The 10,745-nt window shown below is 42.4% G+C and overlaps 1 long non-coding RNA gene across 2 annotated transcripts; it reads left to right on the top strand.

The window, feature by feature from the left end:
* The first annotated feature begins 5,719 nt into the window (after nt 1–5,719).
* LOC123413775 lies at nt 5,720–10,745 on the top strand. Of its 2 annotated transcripts, none has more exons than XR_006613894.1 (2): nt 5,720–5,818; nt 10,606–10,745. It is a non-coding gene; the product is annotated as an uncharacterized LOC123413775 (long non-coding RNA). The 2 variants fall into 2 exon arrangements; XR_006613900.1 differs by having other exon boundaries at nt 5,800–5,818; nt 10,597–10,745.

Genomic DNA, 10,745 nt, shown 5'->3' with positions numbered 1-10,745 from the left:
GTGACATGGTTCACTAGGCAGTACCACTCAGGGAGGAAAGGTTTTGTTGTGCCTAGACGTGGGTTCATCCCACTAACCGAGGAATCTGTTCATAATATTTTGGGCATTCCTCGTGGAGATATCGAAATCAAGTATGAAGCCGACTACGACAATGAAGATGAAATTGCAAGTTCTTTGTTCCCAGGCGATGGCAGCAGGCCAAAGATCACGACAGTTGCTACTGCAATCATCAACAACAACAATGGTGATGCTAGTTTTAAGAAGTTATGGCTTATTTATATCGTCTCAACCGTGTTGGCTTCTACAACGGATACAAGGATCAGCAACAAGTGCTACCCCATGCTGGTAAAAGTCTACTTTATGAGAGTTTTTTCTTTTTTTTTTGCTAATTTTTTTTGCTAACTCTTTTTTGTTTTGTTTTTTTAAAAAGGAACACATTGACCAGGCAAACAGGCTCAACTTGTGCAAATTTGTTGTGGCCCAGCTACATGAGCACCTCTCAAAGGGCAAGTTCACAAAAGGATGCCTTCTTTACTGCATGGTGAGTGACAATCCAAAATCAAAAGTACAAACCCAGCGAATAATTTTGTTGTGGCCCAGCTACATTTTGTCTTTCTTTTGTATCTGTTTCTGTACCCAAAAACCAGGCAACTATGGTTTTTTTTAAATCTGACAGTTAGTGTGTATATATCTGACAACCAGCTTATATATATTTGACAACTATGTTTATTTGAATCTGGCGATCAGCTTTTTAATTGATTTGTGTCTTTTTTGTATTATTTGTTGCATCCACAGCTACGGTATCTTGATGCTTTGGATTGCGATGGCATGGAGCTTGAGTTACCCGACACCCCGTACACAATTAATGCATGGTCCAAGACACATGTCGATGTTGTCGCTGAGATGGACATGCTGGAGCATGATCCACCCAGTTTTGGCAACTTTCAGGTTCTTTTTTTTGCCTCCTTTCACATTTATGACAATAGCTTCATTTTTTTAGAATAGTACTTCCATAGGATAAATGTCTCGTGGAAAATCAACTGTTTTTCCGTTTTATGATGCACGCACATGCAGTTGAAGGGAGAATTTAGAGAGGAGAGTCACAGCAGATTTGATCTGTTTGGGGGACCTGGGGGCTTCGAAACCTGGATGAAGCAAAATATACATCCTAGTTGCTCTCAAAGTGTAAGAATTTTTTTTGTGTATATGGATTTTTTTTTCTGCGGCAAGGGCTTTTTGAGTTCATATGTATGTGTATTTTTTTGTGTATTTTTTGCTCTAAAAATAATGATTTTTCTGTATTTTTTCTCCTCACAGGATAAGCTTAAAGCTACCACAGTTATCACAAAGTTTGCATCAGGGGTTGGCACATTGTTTAATCAGTTTGCATCAGGGGTTGACACACTCCTTACAGAGCTCGTGCAGGGACTGACAGCACCCGCAACCAGAAATACAACTACAAGTAGAATAAAAAGGGGCACCGAGGCAAGAGAAAGTGATGATACATCGTCCGAAGATTCAACAGAATCTGACAATGACACAAATGAGCACAACGTGGATATTGAACGTGACAAAAAGAAGAGGGTGACAAGGTAAAGTAACCCGACAACTAGCCGTATAAAATGATTAAGTTGTAATTAGTGTGCCACTTGTCATTTTCACACTTACCATTTTTTCCCGCAAAACACTAATGCAGAGAGGAGGACATCACCAGAGGCAATGTCGAATCACCATTGACAAAAAAAGCGAGAGATGTGGCAGGTGAAATGGAGAACACGACGTATGATCCATCTCAGGGAGCAAATTTCTTCGGTGGTGCTCGCGAGACAGAAGTTTGTGACAACACATCAAGTGGGGATCCATCTGCACAGTTTGACACCAAGTCTCCATCAAGATCAACTTCACATCTGAACCTCCCATCTAAGAGCGATATGTTCAGTCCAGATAACAATTCCCCTGCAGATACACTTGTTTCACTTATATCCGAGGGGAACAGCCAGGAGTTGGAGGAAAAGATTAGAGGCAGCGCAGCAGGGCTTGCTAACAGGCTGCGTGAACTGAAAAGCACAAGACCGGCTGATATAGAACAGGGTGATGGGAGCACACATGAAGGGATTAAGCGTATCGTTGTGAAAGAGCTCGGACTGCTGAAAGAAACATGTGGGCAGCAATTCAAGGGAGAAATACTTGCAAAGACTTAAGGAAGATCAATGCACGTCCCATAAAGATGACGCCAAGGAGGTAGTTTTTCTTTGTGTTTACTTGTCATGTATAGATTTTAATTTTGCTGAAGCATGCATGGCAGACTGCATGCACTTTGTTTACTGTAGGCAACAGCGAAAGGCAAGTCTGAACTTGCCACATTGTTAAACACACTTTCCACATTATCAACCACTTACTTGCCTGATAGAAATGACTAAATTATCATATTTTCAGTGTTGTTTCATACAAAGATTTGTTGGTTCTTTTAAATCTAGTTGCCACAAAAAAAATGTGCTTGTCATTTTTAACTCTACCTAGATGTCGTGTAGTGTTATATAAGCCTTTTGTGAATGCTTGGCATTAAAAAATGACAACTCAGTTGCCATGCTTTTTATAAGTTCGCTTTTTTGTTGTCTCATAATGCTTTTTCATTGCTTATAAAATCCACTTTTGTCACAAACACTTTTTTGTTTGTAATTTCCATTTTAATAATAACTAGTTGTCATTTTTTCTCATGATGCTTGTCAATGTTTTTTTTATAAAGTCCACTTGCCACAAATGATTTGTTGTACTTGTCATCTTAATTGTACCAAGTTGTCATATTGTCTCATAATGCTTTGTCACTTGTTTTTGTAAAAAAATCAGTGGTTTGCGGTGTTTTTTTGCTGGATTAGTCAGTTTGAATTCTATCCAGTTGTCGTGTTGTCTCATAAAAGTCTTTTCTATTAAGGCAACTTATATATTTTTTCCTTTTTTTATCCGGCAGGAAGTGTCCTGAATCCACGAAAGAAGATGGGGAGAAGAAGCGCAAACATGTACAACAAGCTGGAGTGAATGTTTCAATAAAGAGGTTAGCAACACTATTTTTCCGAAAACCACGTATAGTTTGCCATCAAGTAAAAGAGGTGTTTTCAAAATGCATTTGACTATCAGTTTCTTCTAACACTTTTTTCTTTTTCTTTTTTTGCATGTTTTTTGTTTCACAGAAAAAGCACTGCAACATTGAAGCAGCCTTCACCAAAACGACAGGCAACAAGGAGATCACCACGGCTTGCACGCATAACATCCTCAAACGTCACCGGCACTGATGTCTCTCACGCACCAATGGAACAATCATCATCACGTAGCAGTGCAAACAAAGCAATAGGTTTTTTGGCTACAACACGCTTAGGAAGGATCTGAATGCGCTCACCAGGCAAAGATGGAAGCAGCAGCAACACACCTATTACAATTTCTCAAAAAATGAGCCCAAGAACGCAACCAAGCACTGGAATTGGAGAAAGTAAGTGCACTGCCATAATCTTGTCGCCAACTGCTGATACAAACACGCACAGCGGGAACAAAGTAGGAGTTGATGTGGCTACAACACACTTAGCCAGAATCCGAATGCGTTCATTAGTCAAAGATGGAAGTAGCAGTAGCACAACTATTGTAGTTTCTGAAGAAATCAGCCAAACAACACAACCCGCAGAAATTGATGAAAGCAAGTCCACAGCTATTATCCTGTCTCCAGCAGTCAATACAAATGTGCATGTTGGATCCGGATCTTCTTCAAGCTCAACTAGGATATCGCCACTTGGTAAAAGGATCTTGCGGCAGATGACTAATGATGGCAAGTCAACTCCCATTCCAGAACATGTATTAAATGTAATAAAAGATCTTTCAGAATCTGCAAAAAGGCTAGGGATGTTTCAAGGCAAGAAATATGATTCAACAGGAGCTATTCCGAAGACGCAAGCAGCGAATGCAAACAAGAGGAGTCATGGTTCTTCATCAGACAAGGCTAGAGATAACCGGCCTGGGGCATTTACACCTCCTTCGTTCTCCCTTGGTCTCTCACCTATTCTATCAAATCCAAGCAATGAAGTGAACATAGATTATGAGCATCTTGATGCAGGCAATCCTTTAGAAATAATGCCATTATCATGGGCCCAACCAACAGGTATTCGGAACATGATCATACATAATTCACTTTTTGTCAGTTTTATTTGTGCTGAGTCGCCATTTTTTATTTTTTCATCAAAAAATAAGCTCAAAATTTGCTTAGTTGCCAGATTACAAACGCATCCCTACTTTCCAGAATTAATAGCTTGTTTTTATAGATTAAAAAGTTCTTTAGTTGTCAGGTTTAATAGCTTGTTTTTCCAGATACAAAAGTTGTCAGTTGCCAGAATTGATAGCTTGTTTTTCCAGATTTCAAAGTTGTTAGTTGCCAGAATTAATAGCTTGTTTTTTTCCAGAATAAAAAGTTCTTAGTTGCCAGAAATATGTAGTTTCCAGTTCTAAAAGTTCTTACTTCCCATGCTACAAAAATACGTAGTTCCCATATTAATATTATGCCTGTCCTGCTAAAAGTTCTTACTTCCCATGCTACAAAAATACCTAGTTCCCATATTAATATTTATGCTTGTCCTACCTTTTTTTTGTTCCTTGTAGTAGTTGAAACAGGCCCGCAGATGGTCGAGTATCCATTGTCAGACAAGCTGACTGCATTTCTAGCCACTGGAGGTCAGGACGAAATCGATGCTGATCTAGCTGAAGAGCTTGACGACTATGAGAGGCACCTCGAAGATTTCTTTAAGAAAAAGCGTGCAGCAGCAACAACAGCTGGAGCAGCGAGAAGCAATAACATGGCAGGCGAGACTGGTGTTCAAAGTGTGACACCAAAGACCAACCCCCATAAGGAAAGAGTGAAGAAGCCGTCTCGCTTTAAGCTATCGCCATACGATGATGATATCAATGTCACGAGCGAAGAAGAAGATATCTATAAGAAGCTAATGTTGAGCAGCAAATACAAAAAGAATGGAAATTCATCGATCAAAAAGTAATTGTCTGCTTCTTTTTTTTTGCTTCTCCATTTCTATTTTTCTTGCTTTTTCTCACTCTTTTTATAGTATTTTTTATGCTGCTTTTTTGATGATTGCTTTACCACAAATATGCAGCGTGATCATCATCAAGTATGAAAAAAACTGGGTGTATACATGGGATCTCGCTGATTCAACCTACATCACAGGGGAGTTGTCTACTAATTGTGCTGAAGTTGGGATAGAGTATCTGCAGGAAACAAACAAAGTTGAGGGCAAGTTGATACTCTCACACTTAGTGGCCAAATTCTTGTTGCAAGGCGCGCATAGTAAGAAGATAGTGACTAACATTTTCGAAAGGAAGAAGGACTTTGCTCTTAGCTGCCAGAATTTAGTAAGTAACTCATTTTTTTTCATCAACCTGAAACAAATTCTACATGATGTGGGACTAAAATGCATGTGTTTGCAAAATTTTACTTTTTTAGTTAGCTGCATAAAATACAAATGCTATATGTTTAATTTTTTTTTGTTATTCTTCATGCGCTCCCACAGATCATGTTCCCTGTTATTGAAGAAATGGGAGGGAAAGAACTGTCAGGACATCACTGGTATGTTTTATGCATCAACAATACTGCTCAAAGGTTTGAGGCGTTAGATTCACTTCGCAGCAAAGGAAACATTGGTCTTATCTACCACGCAAACGCTGTAATGAGAAGAATCAAGGAAGCATGGAAGTTATACTACGATAAGTCGAGGGTTCAGATTGAAAACTACGAACTCGAGATCATTGACGCCCCAAAACAGGCTGTAAGGTGAGTAAAATGTTTTTTTATCTTTTTTTTATAATTTGAAAAGTAAGGTTTTGGTTAAAATCTGTTAACTGAACAATCGCAGTATGACAAACTTTTTTGGCAACTAAGTAGTTTGTTAAGTGTAAAATGTTTAATGTAAAATCTGACAACTAAGAATAGTAATCAGTTAACTATTATTTTAACAATATGACAAACTAATCAATTTAGAACTTGGTATTGTTGGAGATATGCCCTAGAGGCAATAATAAAATGGTTATTATCATATTTCTTTGTTCATGATAATTGTCTACTAGAGTCTCTTGACTTTGAATCATTTGACACATGCGGACCGTGCCTCATGGGCAAGATGACTAAGACTCCATTCTCAGGAATAATGGAGAGAGCAACCGACTTATTGGAAATAATACATACTGATGTGTGTGGTCCAATGAACGTTGAAGCTCGCGGTGGTTACCGTTATGTTCTCACTCTCACCGATGATTTGAGTAGGTATGGGTATATCTACTTGATGAAGCACAAATCTGAGACGTTTGAAAAGTTCAAGGAATTTCAGAGTGAGGTTGAGAATCAACGTGACAGAAAAATTAAATGTCTACGATCTGATCGCGGAGGAGAATATTTGAGTCACGAGTTTGGCACACACCTAAGGAAGTGTGGAATCGTTTCACAACTGACGCCGCCTGGCACACCGCAGCGCAACGGAGTGTCTGAACGTCGTAATCGCACTTTATTAGATATGGTACGATCTATGATATCTCTCACCGACTTACCGCTATCATTTTGGGGATACGCATTAGAAACTGCAGCATTCACTTTAAATAGGGCACCGTCTAAATCTGTTGAGACGACACCGTATGAACTATGGTTTGGCAAGAAACCTAAGTTGTCGTTTCTTAAAGTTTGGGGCTGCGATGCTTATGTGAAGAAACTTCAACCAGAAAAGCTCGAACCCAAAGCGGAGAAATGCGTATTCATAGGATACCCTAAGGAAACTATTGGGTATACCTTCTATCTTAGATCCGAAGGTAAAACCTTTGTTGCCAAGAACGGATCCTTTCTAGAGAAAGAGTTTCTCTCGAAAGAAGTAAGTGGGAGGAAGGTAGAACTTGATGAGGTAATTACACCCCCTCTCGAACAGGAAAGTAGCGCAGTGCAGGAAGTTGTTCCTGTGGCGCCTACACCGACTGAAGAGGAAGTTAATGATGATGATCATGAAGCTTCGGATCAAGTTACTACTAAACCGCGAAGGTCCACAAGGGTACGCTCCGCACCAGAGTGGTACGGCAACCCTGTGATGGAAATCATGTTGTTAGACAACGGTGAACCTTCGAACTATGAAGAAGCGATGGCGGGCCCAGATTCCAACAAATGGCTTGAGGCCATGAAATCCGAGATAGGATCCATGTATGAGAACAAAGTATGGACTTTGGTGGACTTGCCCGATGACCGGCGAGCCATAGAAAATAAGTGGATCTTCAAGAAGAAGACTGATGCAAACGGTAATGTAACCGTTTACAAAGCTCGACTTGTCGCAAAGGGTTTTCGACAAATTCAAGGAGTTGACTACGAAGAGACTTTCTCTCCCGTAGCGAAGCTGAAATCAGTCCGAATCATGTTAGCAATTGCCGCCTTTTATGATTATGAAATTTGGCAAATGGACGTCAAAACAGCGTTCCTTAACGGGAACCTTAAGGAAGAATTGTATATGATGCAACCAGAAGGTTTTGTCGATCCTAAAGGTGCTAACAAAGTATGCAAGCTCCAGCGCTCCATCTATGGGCTGGTGCAAGCATCTCGGAGTTGGAACATTCGCTTTAATGAGGTGATTAAAGCGTTTGGGTTCATACAGGTTTACAGAGAAGCCTGTCTGTACAAGAAAGTGAGTGGGAGCTCTGTAGCTTTTCTCGTACTATATGTGGATGACATATTATTGATGGGGAATGATATAGAGATGTTGGAGAGCATAAAGGCCTATTTGAACAAGAGTTTTTCAATGAAGGACCTTGGAGAAGCTGCATACATATTAGGCATCAAGATCTATAGAGATAGATCGAGACGCCTCATAGGTCTTTCGCAAAGTACATACCTTGACAAGATATTGAAGAAGTTCAATATGGAAAACTCAAAGAAAGGGTTCTTGCCAGTTTTGCAAGGTATGAGATTGAGTAAGACTCAGTCGCCGACCACGGCAGCAGATAGAGAGAAGATGAGTTCGGTCCCCTATGCTTCAGCCGTGGGCTCTCTAATGTATGCCATGCTGTGTACCAGACCTGATATAAACCTTGACATAAGCTTGGTAGGGAGGTACCAAAGTGATCCCGGTACGGAACACTGGACAACGGTCAAGAATATCCTTAAGTACCTGAAAAGGACTGAGGAAATGTTTCTCATTTATGGAGGTGACGAAGAGCTCGTCGTAAAGGGTTACGTCGACGCTAGCTTCGACACAGATCCGGATGACTCTAAGTCACAAACCGGATACGTATATGTGTTAAATGATGGGGCAGTGAGCTGGTGCAGCAGCAAGCAAGAAGTCGTGGCAGCATCTACATGTGAAGCGGAGTACATAGCTGCTTCAGAAGCGGCTCATGAAGGAATTTGGATGAAGGAGCTCATCACCGACCTTGGAGTGGTTCCAAGCGCGTCGGGTCCTATGACACTCTTCTGTGATAACACTGGAGCCATTGCCATAGCCAAGGAGCCCAGGTTTCACCGGAAGACGAAGCACATCAAGTGCCGCTACAACTCCATCCAGGACCATGTCCAGAGTGGAGTGATAGATATTTGTAAAGTACACACGGATCTGAATATTGCAGACCCGTTGACTAAACCTCTTCCACGAGCAAAACATGATCAACACCATGATGCTATGGGTGTTCGATACATCACAATGTAACTAGATTATTGACTCTAGTGCAAGTGGGAGACTGTTGGAGATATGCCCTAGAGGCAATAATAAAATGGTTATTATCATATTTCCTTGTTCATGATAATCGTCTATCGTTCATGCTATAATTGTATTAACAGGAAACAATAATACATGTGTGAATGAATAGATCACAATGTGTCCCTAGCAAGCCTCTAGTTGGCTAGCTCGTTAGTCAATAGATGATCATGGTTTCCTGATCATGGGAATTAGATGTCGTTGATAACGGGATCACATCATTGGGAGAATGATGTGATGGGCAAGACCCAATCCTAAGCCTAGCACTAGATCGTATTGTTCGTATGCTAATGCTTTTCTAATGTCAAGTATCTTTTCCTTCGACCGTGAGATTGTGCAACTCCCGGATACCGTAGGAGTGCTTTGGGTGTATCAAACGTCACAACGTAACTGGGTGGCTATAAAGGTGCACTACGGGTACCTCCGAAAGTGTCTGTTGGGTTGGCACGAATCGAGATCGGGATTTGTCACTCCGTGTGACGGAGAGGTATCTCTGGGCCCACTCGGTAGAACATCATCATGAGCTCAATGTGACTAAAGAGTTGGTCACACGATGACGTGCTACGGAACGAGTAAAGAGACTTACCGGTAACGAGATTGAACAAGGTATAGGTATACCGACGATCGAATCTCGGGCAAGTTCTATACCGACAGACAAAGGGAATCGTATACGGGATTGATTGAATCCTTGACATCGTGGTTCATCCGATGAGATCATCGTGGAGCTAGTGGGATCCACCATGGGTATCCAGACCCCGCTGATGGTTATTGGCCAGAGAGGTGTCTCGGTCATGTCTGCCTGTCTCCCGAACCCGTAGGGTCTACACACTTAAGGTTCGATGACGCTAGGGTTATAGGGAATTGTTATACAAGGTTACTGAAAGTTGTTCGGAGTCCCGGATGAGATCCCGTATGTCACGAGGAGCTCCGGAATGGTCCGGAGGTAAATATTGATATATAGGACGGATGGTTTCGGACACCGGAAGTGTTTCAGGCATCACCGGTAACGTACCGGGACCACCGGGACCACCGAAGGGGGGCTGCGACCCCGGGAGGTAAGGTGGGCCAAGTGGGGGTGGGAACCAGCCCCTAGGTGGGCTGGTGCGCCTCCCCACTCAGCCCATGGCGCAGGGGAAAGAAAAAGGGGGGCAAACCCTAGGCCAGGTGGGCCCCACCAGTGGGTGCGCCACCCCCTCCTCCCCATCTGGCCGCCGCACCACCCATCTGGGAGGGCTGCCGCACCCCTTAGGGTGGGAACCCTAGAGGTGGCACCCCCTCTCCCCTTCCCCTATATATAGTGGGCACTTTTGGCCTTTGGAGGACACGGTTTTCCCTCTCCCTCGGCGCAGCCCTGCACTTCTTCCTCCTCCTCTCTGCCGGTGCTTGGGGAAGCCCTGCCGGGAGACCTCGTCTCTCCACCGACACCACGTCGTCGTGTTGCTGGACTTCTTCCCCAACCTCTCCCTCCTCCTTGCTGGATCAAGGTGCGGGAGACGTCACCGGGCTGCACGTGTGTTGAACGCGGAGGTGCCGTTGTTCGGCACTAGATCGGAATCGCCGCGAGTACGACTCCATCAACCGCGTTCTAGCAACGCTTCCGCTTAGCGATCTTCAAAGGTACGAAGATGCTCTTACCCCTCTCTCGTTGCTGGTCTCTCCATAGGAAGATCTGAACATGCGTAGGATTTTTTTTGAATTTATGCTACTTTACCCAACAGGTATATCGTGAGCGTAAATCTTGAGCCCTTCGTTTTCTGCAACTACAAACTGCAAATATCATTTTCACTCATAAGTTTGGAAAAAACTATCTCACACTGGTTTTTTTAACTGCAAGCACAAATAGGAGTGTGCACTGTGGCTTCTACATGCTGGAATATCTTGATAAGTGGGATGGTGTAAATGTGCCTCGAATTCGGAAAGAGGACATCCAAAAAATAAAGAAGATAACAGCCAACAAATGGCTCAACGCTCCTTTCAACAAAA

The sequence above is a fragment of the Hordeum vulgare genome, chromosome 1H, assembly GCF_904849725.1.
Source record: "Hordeum vulgare subsp. vulgare chromosome 1H, MorexV3_pseudomolecules_assembly, whole genome shotgun sequence".
NCBI lineage: Eukaryota > Viridiplantae > Streptophyta > Magnoliopsida > Poales > Poaceae > Hordeum > Hordeum vulgare.
The sequence above is the reverse complement of the archived record's forward strand: the minus strand, read 5'-3'. Positions and strand labels throughout refer to the sequence as shown.